Source organism: Tiliqua scincoides, chromosome 3 (assembly GCF_035046505.1).
Source record: "Tiliqua scincoides isolate rTilSci1 chromosome 3, rTilSci1.hap2, whole genome shotgun sequence".
Classification (NCBI taxonomy): Eukaryota; Metazoa; Chordata; class Lepidosauria; order Squamata; family Scincidae; genus Tiliqua; species Tiliqua scincoides.
This window is the reverse complement of record NC_089823.1, coordinates 8,763,390-8,777,684: the sequence shown is the minus strand read 5'-3', so window position 1 is coordinate 8,777,684 and position 14,295 is coordinate 8,763,390. Positions and strand designations below refer to the sequence as shown.

The window sequence follows — 14,295 nt, the reverse complement described above, 5'->3', positions numbered from 1 at the left end:
ACTTTGGTTGACCAAAAGACTTTGGTTGTGTGTGGGGGGGAAACCACTCTAGCCTCAGCTCCACTTCTAACTTGTCCAATAACAGTGGCCTACTTTGCAGGGCTGCTCCCCCCAGCCACAGCCTCCATCCCTAGCAGTGCAATCCTTGGCATGCCTGGTCAGAAGTAACACTGACCCAACACTGAGCGCAGCCCTGACTTGGTAGACCAGTATCCTCCTCTTGTGCTGCTTTCTCCCTGTGCTGCTTTCTCCTGGGCACCCACACATTTACAGTGGCAGTGAGTTCTGCAGGATCTACATAGCCTTAGAGCTTAGTTCAGTGGGACTACTTACTCCCAAGAAAATGTGGATGGGATTGCTGTCTACGGTGTTGGGAAAATAGGCTGTGACACCTGCACCCCTTACCTGGGAGTAAGTCCAATATAACACAATGAGACTTACTGCTGAGGAGACCTGCATTTGCAGTGGTACTGAAAGAACATTTTCAAAAAGTGAAAACAAAACTCCAAAGCACCCCACGCACTTTCCACAGGAAATACAGTAATCCTCATAAAGATGTCAGTGTGACTCTAGTCTTTTCCTAGCTCTGTGGGCGAAAGGCATGAATGGAACCTCAACAGCTGAGAGCAATTCGCAAAAAATGCGTCTTTCCCGCCTCAAATGAAGCAGCCAATGGATGCTCAGGCCACGCCTACTCCATCTCTGCGATCAGCCAATCAGAGCTCCGCCTTCTCAACCTCAGGCCCATCCCATGCCCTGTGCTTACTCCCCCCTCATTCTCCTCATCGAACGCATCCCTCTCAGCCAATCAGCGAAAGACTAGAGGGGGAGAGCCCGCCTCCCGTCAGCTATTCCTCCGTTGTCAATCACGGCCCCAGTCAGCCAATCACCGAAGAGCTCCGCTCTCTTGCCGGGAGCTGCGCCTTTCCTCCTCTTGACAACCTCTCCCGGCCATGGGCGGAGCCAAGAGACGCCTCGCGCCCTCCTCTTGCTCCGCCCTCCCCAAACTTGGGTATAAAAAGGGAGGTGCGCGGGTGTGGTGGTGGCATTGAGGCGATGGGGTCTGAGGTTAGAGTGTCAGGCGGCCGGTGGCTGCTTCTCGGGTTGTACCTCGTCGGGGTTGTCAGCTGTGTCTCCGGCTTCTTGGGGCGTCCTCAGCTCCGGTTGGCCTCCCGCCCGGACCCTGCCCCCGTTCTGATCCCCCGCGCTTACAGCACCTACTACCTGCCTCAGAAGGTAAGACGGGGGGGGGGCTTTGCCTCAGGCCCCCAGTTGACCCTGCACTGAGCACACTGGCTGGCAGGCAGACCTCCTCCTCCTCCTGTATGAGCCTGGGTCTCCTTCTCCTGGCCACTCAGGCATCTAGTGGCAGTGAGTTCTGCAGGCTCATAGACTAAGGATGTGTCTGACCTGCAGAACTCACTGTCACTGTGAGGCTTAGGGCTTTGCTGCTGCCATTGGAGGTGCTGGTGGCTGTTCCCCTTTCCAAAGAAGGTTGTAAGTTAGGGTGGCTTCTGACTTGGCATTCATATTGTAGTAGCATTACAGTGGCAGTGAGTTCTGCAGGCTCATAGGCAAAGGATTTGTCTAGCCTGTGGAACTCACTGTAAGGCTTAGGTGCTGGTGTCTGCGACCCTTTTTAAATGAGGCTTCTAATCCTAATTCAGGTCAGGGTGGCTTCTGATTTGGTTTTGTATTGTAATGTTACAGTGGCAGTGAGTTCTGCAGGACTGACACATCCTTAAGGATATGCTGGTCCTGTGGAACTCACTGTCACTGTAAGGCTTAGAGCAGCCATTTTCAACCACTGTGCCGTGGCATATTGGTGTGCTACAAGAGGTCCACTGGTGTGCCATAGGGATTTGGGGAGAAAGCCCAATGGGCTAATGGGGGATATGAGCCCCCCACTGGCAGCATGGTGTGTCTTGTCAATGATCCAAAAACCCGATGGTGTGCCTTGACAATTTTAGTGCATTGTCAGTGTGCCATGAGATGAAAAAGGTTGAAAATGGTTGGCTTAGAGCCTCGCTGCTGCTGGAGTGGCTGGTTGCTACGACCCTTTCTATGGAGGTTTCTAATCTCAAAGCAAGTTAGCATGTCCTCCAGTGTAGCTTTTATATTGTAGTAATGTTCTGTCTTAAGGTATTGGTTGACCAGAGATCAAGACATTTGCCTCCTGTTGCAATATCTGGGGGCTAGATGTTGTGTGGTTCACTGGTCCCCAAACTTTGGATCAGGAACCACCAGTGGGGTCACAACATGATTTTTAAGGTGGATCACAAAACTGAAAGGCTGATAGTTGACAAGCAAAAAAGTATTGAACCCTGTGGAAAATGAAACTGGGTTACACAGGTGGATCTACTCATGAGTAGGCAAATGTGCCTCTGCTCTTACTGAAGGCCAGGCAAAGGGGAGCATAAAGCCACCATACTCATCCTGATCCAGATGAATGTGGAGCTCAACAAATACTCCAGAAGGCAATTCTTTTCCTCGCATAGTAAAAGATAAAAACAGAGGCTTCAGTTAGTAGTAAAGAGAAACTTTATTTAATCTCATAAAATGAGAGAGGTCCAAATGGCATGTCATTTTAAAAAGTGGGTCCTGGTATTGGAAAGTTTGGGAACCACTGCTGTGGATAATTCTTTTGGCTTAGCCAGTGAAATGTGTTTAGGAAAGTCCACGAACAGAGTGAGAGCAACAGTGGTTTTTTTACAAGTAGTTTCCAGAGAAATTAACTCAAGTATGGAGTTCGTTTAAAAAATATTTAATTGTTTTGCTCCTGATTGTCCCTATCATAGACTACTTTGGAAGGGTTTTCTTTATTCCCTAAAGAAGCCTAATGTCCCTTTGGTCACCTGCAGTTCTTGTTATCCTTGTTACACTCATCTCCATTAGCTGTTTGCTTGTACATTTCTTGACAGAGTTTCTGCTTGTCAATAAAGCAGAAAGCTAAAAAGCAGGTGACCTGTTGGCTAAAACTTCCTTTTGCTTATGACAGCACTAAGTAGAATTGTAATAGTGGATTGCTGTGAGAACGCCAGTGAACAGTTCCTCAGAGTGTAGACTGCTGCCTGCTACTGATTTTTAAACAGACCCTCTGTGTTTGGGGATGGTGTGCAATGGGTTGCAAACTTTATTGCTGATTGGACCTGATGGCACTGGCAAGTAGTTGTAGTTGACACTGGGATCCAACCCTGGTTCCAGGAGGTGCTAGCTTGTATTGTTCAAATGCTCACATGTTGAATCACTCCTGTGGACACAGTGAGTGTGTTTTGATGCCTGTGTAACAAGTTATAGAACTTGAAGTTTGCCTAGGAAAATCCCTATGAAATTAGGCGATCTAATCCAGCATTAAATTTCCACCAGAGGCAGCTGATGGGCCACTGAAGTCCCCAAGAAAGGCAAGGCTGTCCCCTGCAGCTTCAGTTCAGAGGCTTTCTGTCACTAAAGTTGGAGGTAGTGCATAACCATCATGGCTAGTAATCATCGAGTGCCCTGTCCTCTATGACTTTGTCCAATTCCATTTTGTGGCCATCTCCCCATCTTGTGGCAATGAGTTCTTCAGACTAATTATGCACTATGTCAAGAAATGTCTCCTTTTGGCTGTCCTAAATCTCCTGTTAACCACTTTTATTGGATGACTTGTGGATCATTTTAAGATATGTTAAATACGCTCTTGATCTTCATCTCTTACGCTTTTCTGTTTGATTTGTTACTTAAAACTCCCTTGCTGAGAAGGTTGCTTCAGGCACAGGTATCTGCCCTAGGTCTTCTGGAGTGAAGGCACGTGCAAAGAATTCATTCAGCTTCTCTGCAATCTCAATATCCTCTCAAAGCTTTCTTATTCCCTTTAACTCTTCAGCTGCCTCTCTTGTAATTCAGCTCTGAAATGTGCAACATTTTCTATCCCCCTTTTAAAAATGAAAATACTGCAAACTATTCTGTCTGGTAATAACTTGCCCTTTTGTTCTGGAGAAAAAGCCTGAGTTTTGCTTCCTGGAGCAGCAGTGAAACGGAAAATAAGCAACACTGAAAAATAAACCGAATCAAATTCCATTGTGTGAGAAGGGGTTTGGTGGCTTACCACACTCTAAAGAAGCATCAGTTTGATTAATCTGCCTTTCTCTGACTCAAGCTGGTGAACAACCATTGTTCACCATTGTTATAGTTTAGTATTGTAATGGTTTTAATGAGAAGCAGGTGTCCAATTATGGACCCTGGTAAAGAACTAACTTAATACTAGGAGTATACATTCTATAAAATGGGTGCATTTATGCATAAAAGTAAACCATAAGTTGGACTGCATCCTTGGTTCAGAATGTATGGCATACCAATGAGGCATTTGTGTTGAAATCAGTTGTTTGGACTTCTCTTGGTGGCTTTCAGTTGTCTTGATTTGAATTCATTCACTGTGCCTACCAGCAGAGGGGGTAGTTGGTATCATCCTAATTCCTTTTGCTTTGCAGTTTAAAATGGTTGTGAGTCTTTGTTCCCTACCCCTCAAATTGCAATCTATATTTAGTGTTTGGGTGGGTGACTGGCACATATTGGGACTGGTTGAACATGTGTATATACTTAATCATGTTTGGGATTTTTGCTGATGGTGTTCAGCTATGCTGTGTTTTGGTTTTTAAAAATTAGAGTGCTACTGGTGTGCATGGCACACTACAATAGCAGATGGGTTCCTAATCTGAGGGGCTCATGCTCTCTAAAAGACACAAGGAACAGGTATAGTGCCAAGGTAATAGGTCTTAATGAGATTTGATTTAATATACTTGCGCCAAGGGTTTCTCCACCTTGTTCTTAGATCCTATGCATACTTCCCTAGGATTAAGTCCTGCTGAACTCAGTGGTGCTTACATATAAGTAAACATGCTTAGGATTGCACTGCGGGGGAAGCAGAATGTTGAGAATTGGGCCTTCAATCAAGTTGGTAATTCTTAAGGTAGCGGATCTGTGAATATGGGATCAATGGGTATTTTAAAGGATTTCTATACTGCCTTTCTAAAACCCAATAAGACATAAGCACTTTGGTAAAAACATCAGGATAACAATAAAAAATCATTATAAAAGAGCAAAGTAGTGTATAAATGTAAAACAGCATAAAAATTCAGGAGCCCCTAGGGAGTATATCCCTCCCCAAAGGCCAGGTGAAACAGATAGGGCCATAATTGGTACTCTGTTCACAGCATATTGCCTTCTCACTTCCTGGCATCTCCAGGTAGGACTGGAAGAGAGCCAGTATCGGTTTACCCACCCAGACCACTACTGTCTGTTCTGACTATCTGGCTTGATATAAGGCTGACGCCTACATAAATGTATATTCAGTCTTCTGCATGTGGAAAGCTTTCATGTCCTTTGAAGTGCTCCAATGCATATGTGCAAGAGCATGGCTTGGGACTGTGCTAAGGACTTCTTGACAGTCAAGACTGGGTGTTTGATACAGTCCATCTGCCTTAGGGTGATATTCCAACTGCTGCATTAAAGGAATCAGGATAGCCTCCTCTTCCCACAGCTGCTAATTACAATATGTGTGCAGTATCTATTAGGAAGTGTTGAAATTGGAATGACAGTGATTGAGGATTGAAACAAACAAAGGATAAAGGCTACTTGGCAAACTCACTTTGTACTTCTTACATGTGTAATTATGGGATTGCCCTACCACAGTAATTTTAATTAAAAAGGAAGGGGGAGAATTCATTGCTAAGGCAAGACTATCCTCCATCAGCCATAATGCCTAATGGAGCCTCAGAGTCTGTATTCAGAGTCTGTATTCAGAGTTACTGAATATCAGTTGCTAGAGAGCAACAGTGGAGAAGCGATTATGTTTATTCACTACTTGTTGGCTTTCTAGAGGTGTCCAGTTGATCTGTGAAATATTGACCTACATGAACCTTTGCCCTGTCTGTGGAAGGCTCTTGGGGATAAGCTTGAGTTGGCTGTGTAAAGCAAATGCCTTTCAGGCTTGATTTGGCAAAGCTCTTAAGAACATAAGAACAGCCCCACTGGATCAGGCCATAGGCCCATCTAGTCCAAATTCCTGTATCTCACACCGGCCCACCAAATGCCCCAGGGAGCACACCAGATAACAAGAGACCTCATCCTGGTGCCCTCCCTTGCATCTGGCCTTCTGACATAGCCCATTTCTAAAATCAGGAGGTTGCGCATACACATCATGGCTTGTACCCCATAATGGATTTTTCCTCCAGAAACTTGTCCAATCCCCTTTTAAAGGCGTCTAGGCTAGACGCCAGCACCACATCCTGTGGCAAGGAGTTCCACAGACCAACCACATGCTGAGTAAAGAAATATTTTCTTTTGTCTGTCCTAACCCGCCCAACACTCAATTTTAGTGGATGTCCCCTGGTTCTGGTATTATGTGAGAGTGTAAAGAGCATCTCCCTATCCACTCTGTCCATTCCCTGCATAATTTTGTATGTCTCAATCATGTCCCCCCTCAAGCGTCTCTTTTCTAGGCTGAAGAGGCCCAAACGCTGTAGCCTTTCCTCATAAGGAAGGTGCCCCAGCCCCGTAATCATCTTAGCCGCTCTCTTTTGCACCTTTTCCATTTCCACTATGTCTTTTTTGAGATGCGGCGACCAGAACTGGACACAATACTCCAGGTGTGGCCTTACCATAGATTTGTACAATGGCATTATAATACTAACCGTTTTGTTCTCAATACCCTTCCTAATGATCCCAAGCATAGAATTGGCCTTCTTCACTGCTACCGCACATTGGGTCGACACTTTCATCGACCTGTCCACCACCACCCCAAGATCTCTCTCCTGATCTGTCACAGACAGCTCAGAACCCATCAGCCTATATCTAAAGTTTTGATTTTTTGCCCCAATGTGCATGACTTTACACTTACTGACATTGAAGCGCATCTGCCATTTTGCTGCCCATTCTGCCAGTCTGGAGAGATCCTTCTGGAGCTCCTCACAATCACTTCTGGTCTTTACCACTTGGAAAAGTTTGGTGTCATCTGCAAACTTAGCCACTTCACTGCTCAACCCTGTCTCCAGGTCATTTATGAAGAGGTTGAAAAGCACTGGTCCCAGGACAGATCCTTGGGGCACACCGCTTTTCACCTCTCTCCATTGTGAAAATTGCCCATTGACACCCACTCTCTGCCTCCTGGCCTCCAACCAGTTCTCAATCCATGAGAGGACCTGTCCTCTAATTCCCTTTCTCTTGGCTCAGTCTTCCCCAGCTGCAATATGGGGTTAATAATATTTACTTGTAATAACCGCTTCTCTGGTGGGTTTCCTGCTTCTAACATATTTGAAGAAGCTTTTATTATTCCCCTTAATGTTGCTGGCCATGCGTTACTCATAGTCTCGCTTGGCCTCCAGTATCACCTTCTTACATTTCTTTTGTCACAGTTTATGTTCCTCTTTGTTCTCCTCATTAGGGCAAGACTTCCATTTACAGAAGGAAGCTTCCTTGTCCTTCACAGCCTCTCTAACTTGGCTGGTTAGCCATGCGGGCACCCTCCTGGATTTAGTGGAACCCTTCTTTCTTTGCGGTATACACCTCTGCTGGGCCTCTATTACTGTTTTAAGCAGCCTCCATGCACTCTGGAGAGATTGGACTCTTTTTACCCTCCCTTTCAACCTCCTTCTAACCAGCCTCCTCATTTGAGGGAAGTCTGCCCGTCGGAAGTCAAGGGTTTTTGTTAGAGATTTGCCTGGTATTCTTCCCCCAACGTGCACGTCAAAACGGATGGCAGCATGATCACTGTTCCCCAATGGCTCAGTAACGTTTACATCTCTAACCAGGTCCTGCGTACCGCACAATACTAAATCCAGAGTCACCTGTCCTCTGGTGGGCTCCGTGACTAGCTGCTCTAAGCCACAGTCATTTAGTATGTCAAGAAATCCTGTTTCCTTATCGTGACCAGAACACAAATTGACCCAGTCAATATGAGGATAATTGAAGTCCCCCATGATTACAACCCTGTCCCTCCTTGTCACCTCCCTGATCTGTTTCCTCATTTCAAGGTCCCCATCAGATTTCTGGTCTGGAGGACGATAGCACGCCCCAGTATTACATCGCTGCACAAGCCTGGTAATTTAACCCACAGAGATTCTACAGTGGAGTCGGACCCACCTTCAATCTCTACTTTGCTGGATTCTATCCCTTCCTTAACATAAAGGGCCACCCCACCTCCAACACGCCCCTGCCTGTCCCTCCTATAGAGTTTATAGCCCGGGATTGCGGTATCCCACTGATTCTCCGCATTCCACCAGGTTTCCGTTATGCCCACTATGTCAATATTTTCCGTGTCACCAGACATTCCAGTTCTCCCACCTTTGATCATAGACTTCAGGCATTCGCATAAAAGCATTTGTACACGAAATGCCCCAGGATGGGCTGCTTATTCACTCCTTTGTCCCCGCATCCTCTCATTGTGCCAAACCGTCTATCACATCCCATCACCCTACCTTTCCCAATTTCTTCTCCTACCCTGCCTTTGTCTTGTTCTAACCTCCCCATCCTCATCCCATAGGGATGAGGAGTCCCGAACCGGATGCCCCTCGGCTCCTGTCGGCCTTCCCCCAGGGATCAGTTTAAAAGCTGCTCTGCCACCTTTTTAATGTTATGCGCCAGCAGTCTGGTTCCATTCTGGTTCAAGTGGAGCCCATCCCTCTTGTACAGGCCCCGCTTGTCCCAAAAAGTTTCCCAGTGCCTAACTAATCTAAACCCCTCCTCCCTACACCACCGTCTCATCCACGCATTGAGACCCCGATCTCCGCCTGCCTAGCTGGCCCTGCGCGTGGAACAGGTAGCACTTCAGAGAACGCTACCTTTGAGGTCCTGGCTTTCAGCTTCCTGCCTAAAAGCCTAAATTTGGCCTCCAGGACCTCCCAGCTATACTTGCCTACGTCGTTGGTGCCGACATGCACCACAGTCGCTACCTCTCCCCCAGCACTGTCTACTAGCCTGTCTAGACGAGAAGTGATGTCTGCAACCTTCGCACCACGCAGGCAAGTCACCATGCGGTCCTCACATCCGTCGCAAACCCCCCTCTCTATGTTTCTAATAATCGAATCACCCACTACAAGAAGCCCCCGACCCCCCTCCCGCCGAGGAGTATCCCGAGTGCGCTCGGATACGGGCCCATCCCCTGGAGAAGGGGTCCCCCCTAGGGAATTGTTTCCCTCCTCTCCAGGATGACGTCCTCCAGTCCCGAGACTTCCCACCCGGGCAGCCGAGGAGCTGCACGCCTGAGGTTGGGACGAAGCCTGATCGTCCCCGGAAGTCTCCCCACGGTCCTCCTCTGCCTGCCTGCGCTTCTCCAGGTCGGCCACCAAGGCTTCAAGGGAGCGGACGCGTTCCCTGAGAGCCTGGAGCTCCTTGCACCGAGGACACACCCATGACTTATGCCCCAGAGGCATATAGTCATACATGTGGCACTCGATGCAGAACACTGGATAGCCCCCACCCTGCTGCTGGCTGTCTGACTGCATAGCTTTTTTGTTGTTGTTGTTGTTGTTGTTGTTTTGTTTAGGGGTCCTTTTATAAACCCTACACTGGATAGCAGCCCTCTTCTCAAGGGAAGAGGAAGGGCAGTGTATGGGGCCCTGGACTCCTCGCCCAGATGCTAAACTCTCGTGCCTTACCTGGCACTTAGTTCCCGAGGCACTGGGTTCCCAGAGGCCACACGCGTCTGGAGAGGGCCACACGCGATGGCCGGCCTAGCTTTATACTCCTGGCTGGCTCCTCCGCCCTCCTTCCTTCCTGATTGAAAGGGGGCTGGCCTTTCCAGGTGAGTTTACAAAAGCTCAGGAAAGAGTTTACAAAAGCTCTTGTGACTGCACTATCTATTCCAGCATCCTGTTTTGTGCAGTGGCCAGCCACTGCTGTCAGGCATTCTTCCCAGCAGGACAGCAAAACCAATAGACCTCCATTTCTCTGACCCATCTGCCACCACTTGTGCCATACTGCCTCTATACCTTGAGGTTCCAGTGTCTAGCAGCTGTTGATGGTCGTATACTGAATCTATCTAATCCTGCTTTCTTAGGCCCTCTAAGCTTGTGCCATTACCAAACCCTGTGGCAGCAAATTACATAATTCAATTACATATATTAATGTACATTTGTTTTGAATCATTGTCCATAAGTTTTGCTGAGTTCTCTTAGAGGGAAAGGGATAAATTTTTCTCCACAATTGATAGCTTTGTTTGTTCATTTCCCCCCTCTTTGCCCCAAACCTGGCTGCTTTCCCATTTCCTTGTAGGGCAGCTACTCCAATTTCTTGATTATCTTTGCCACCTCTGCAATATCCTGGGTGGGGTGACCTAATAATTATATAGTAGTTGCATGGTTGCCTATTTAGAGGGGGTGGCTGAAAATCATTCTCTTATAATGATGCAGGAAGGGAGATGCTTAGCTTCCCACCATAATCAGTTTTCCATGATGAGGCATCTCAATGACATTTGCATTTGTGTGGAGTCAATTTGCATAGGCATCTTCTTGTGTGCCTTGGTAATGCTTTGAGACTGGTTTTAGTTGTTCTTTACCTTGGCTACATCATTTTGCTTGCTTCTGTCTGAAAAGAATAAAAATACCTGGAACAGGATGTCAGACTAAATCCTAGGTCTTTCTGGGACCTAGAAGAAATCCATGCCTATGCAACAGGCAAGCTTCCCTGGGAAGAACATTCTACTGATAAGGTACCACAGCTGAAAAGCTCTATCACTAGTTACTGCCTTCCTTGCCTTTTCTGGCAGCATTACCTGCAGAAGGACATTGGAGGACGATAGTCTGGGAAGGATTCTAGGAGAGCAGGTGATTCTTGAGGTATTCTGATCCCAAGCGCACAGGGCTTTGATTTTACCTTTAAACACAGGTTGGTACAAAACCGGTTTGGAGCCAGTTAAAACTGGCAAGCTGTTCCATAGGTGCCATGCCAGTTTGTAGACTCGCTGCTTATTTTGTAGTATTTAAAGCACTTGAACTGCCTGAATACTATAATGTATTCCACTAGTCCAAGCAGTGCACTATCAGAGCGTGGATGACTACAATGGCCAGTTGTCAACTTCTAACAAGTCCCTTACTGGCCTTAAGCAATTGCTATGCCAAATAAGACCAATGTTTGTAAGTAAATATTAAAGGTCTTGTATATCCATGGACAAATAATTGAATCTTCAAGTTACAATTACTGGGGCTAATAAAGTAGAGCAGCTGAATTTCCTGACCTTCATTCATAGATAAGTGGTTCCAAGGTATAAGGCTGTGGCTTGCCTTAGAAAGGGGTTTCCGAACCCTGACCTGGAGGCCAAACCCAGCTCTCGGGAAGATTTTATCTGCCCCCGAGGTTCTTTGACCCCTCAGAGCTAAAAATAACTGGAAAGATGCACGTTCAGCCAATAGAGGCGTTGAATATAGTGCAATGTAATGGAAAGAAATTATTCTATTACATTGCATTTAGCCACTAGAGGTGCTGCATGCAGATTTGTACTGATGCTTGGAGACCTGGAATATAAATATAATAACAGAGCAGAAATGGAGACAAAGTTCAAGATTTGCATTGTATGTTGCCAGGTACTTTTTCAAAATCCTTCCCTTCCCTTTTCCTTTGCAAATCATTTTTGCCCTCTGCTCCCCTCATCCTTCCATCCTCATCCACTTAATTGTATTCAATCAAATTCTCAGCACATTGGTCGTCCATGTATTAATTTTCTGGTCTTCCATGTATGTATTAATTTTCTGGCCCTCAACACTGTGTCAGATAAATGATGCAGCCCTCATGCAGAAAAGTTTGGAGACCCCTGTTCTAGAAGAGCACAGCTAATGTGATCACATAGATGAGGGTAGACTTAATAGACAAATGTAATGAAACCTATTAAATGAATTACAGTGATTAGATTGTAATAGCAATTCAGCTGTAAGATATTAAAAATGCCTGAAGCAGCCTTATCAATTACGCAGTCAAGAATAGAATCTAGCTTAAAACTAAAGCAATTGGGAGATAATTTGTTTTTCTTTCCTGCTTAACTTTAAAAAGTTTTTACCTGATGCCAAAAATCACCAAGTCAGTGCTAGAGCATTCCATAACCAGGACACCACCATGAGGGACGCCCTGTCTAGTTTGTGCAAATAAGGATTAAGGCAGATCTTTTTATGCTGTGTGAATAGCTGCACTCAACAACCTTCATCTCTTGTACAGTGCTTCCAGAAGCCCTGATCTTATCCTCTGACCACCTGCGAGAAAAATAGAAGCATATAACATTTAAAACCAGTCCCATGTTTTGACTTGGGCTAGCAAAGGAGCATTCTGCACCTGGAAAGCTGAATGTTATTGGGCTGAAAGGAAGTGTCTGCTTGAAGTTCATGGCCTTCATCTTCTCCTAGGCTGTCCATGACAGTGAGCTTCACCTGCTTCTCCTTTTGTTGTAACATCTGTCCTTGTGCAGTGTGATAAAAATAACTCTGGGGTGCATGGTCTGATACTACAAGCAGGATTACGTCCTAATAGATGCTGCTTGATGGGGAAGGGTGGAGAAGCGTGTGCAGTATCGCTTGCTGGGAGTTTTGAATGATTTGTAATAGGTCCTTTTCTGGCTTTATATGCAAAAGTAATTATGTGGAGTTGCAAAAGCAATCTTGGCTAGCAGCTGGTGGAACCTCTGGCTCAAACACTGGAGAGCTCAACAATGGAGTATGACAGCCTCCACACTATTCTTGGCAGTGACACAGTCTTCATCATTCCTCAAGTGTATCAGTTGTGGCACACAAACATCCCTCAAGCAACATTACCAGCTCCTTCTAAGATAGGTTGCTGCAGGAGAACTAGATCTGGCCTATGCAAATGCCTTGACTCAAAAGGACAATTTTAGCAGTTCCTGGGCATCTAGTAGGCCTTGGGGGGGGGGGGGCTCCTCACAACCTATTTGAAAACATACATGGGTAACCTGCCTCCTAATACTTGAGGTAGCTTTTGATAAACTTAAACAATACAAAAATAAAACCAGTTTGACTGTAAAACAATAAGAACCCCAAAACAGAAAGCAAAATCTTAGTCCCTGATAAACATTCTAGATTGTTTCTCCAAAGTGTGGCCTGCAAACACATGGCCTGGACCACCCTGCCTGCAGCAACGCTTTGGCCTGCAAGAGGCTGTAGCCCAAACATGCAAGTGCAAGCCACGGAGCCCAACCTAGCCAAGGCTTCCAGAGCTCTCGCGTGACATGCAGAGTGAGATTGCAGCCCCTACCTTGCTGGCACAGGTGCCCGCCAGGAAGCCCAACCTTGTAAGAGCCAAGGCTTCCAGAGCTCACATGTGACTGCAGAACTCTTGTGTGACTGGAGAGCTCCAGGGAGCACCACATGGCTTTAAAAGAGGCTTGCTGGGAAGGAGAAGGGGTGGGCTGCAGCGAGGTGGCTGTATTGACCCTATTATTGCTGCTATGGAGCTTTCTACCAAAAGGTATTGCACTTGGTTTTTCTTCCGCACATCTCTATTCTTGCTATATGTGAGGGAGCTGCAGTTCCCTTGTGAAGAGAGCTACAGTATCTTTGCTGCCCCTCAAAGACTTATTTTTATTTATGCTTCCTCATGGGTGTGGGCAGTCATGGACTGTGAGTATAATTCATTTTGCTTGCCATGTTCTGAGTGTGAAAGCTGTTCTTGCCCAGGTTGCTCTGAAGTCTATATAAAGATCTTTTGCAATATGCCTTAAGGACGCCAAGGACATTTCCACTGTCCTGCAGAGCAATTGGACATGATGAGGACTGTCCACAATCCAGAAGGCCCTGTTTTTGCATTGCTATCCAGCGTGCCCCATATTGCAAGGATGCTGAGAGCAAGGCCTTTGAAGAAGGTTTTAACGAGAAAAGTTGATACGAGAGCTGGTGATCCTGGGTACCCTCTTGGTGATGGGATGCCCATTTTTCTTTCAGAAATCTAATACTGATCTATTCATCCTAGACCTAGATAGAGGTCTCCAAACTTTTCAGTATAAGGGTCACATTGTATATTACACATTTTCATGGGCCAAAAATCAGTTTTGTAAATGAAACTTAAATGAATGATTAAATTGTACTTGATTTTTTGTAATCATATAACATGATTCAGAACAAAAGAGAAATGTGATAATTACTAAGAAATAGTGCTGTACTTAAACTAAAAAGTATGAGTGAAAATGTCAAACATGAGCAAGTGCTCTGACAGACAAGTTGCTCTGGGTCCAATAAAATATTGTGGTTGGCCAGATCTGGCCCCCGGGCTGCAGTTTGGAGACCTAGATCAAAGCGAGTCAATGGAGTACTGCTCTTGTTATCTGGT

General features: G+C 46.0%; 1 protein-coding gene across 1 annotated transcript in view; it reads left to right on the top strand.

Annotated features, from left to right (window-relative positions):
• The first annotated feature begins 1,185 nt into the window (after positions 1-1,185).
• Positions 1,186-14,295, top strand: part of PRCP (prolylcarboxypeptidase) — a 40,069-nt gene continuing 26,959 nt past the window's right edge. Inside the window, exon 1 of the mRNA XM_066621602.1 lies at positions 1,186-1,236. The gene's annotated coding sequence lies outside the window, so the exon portion shown is untranslated. The remainder of the gene's footprint in view (positions 1,237-14,295) is intronic.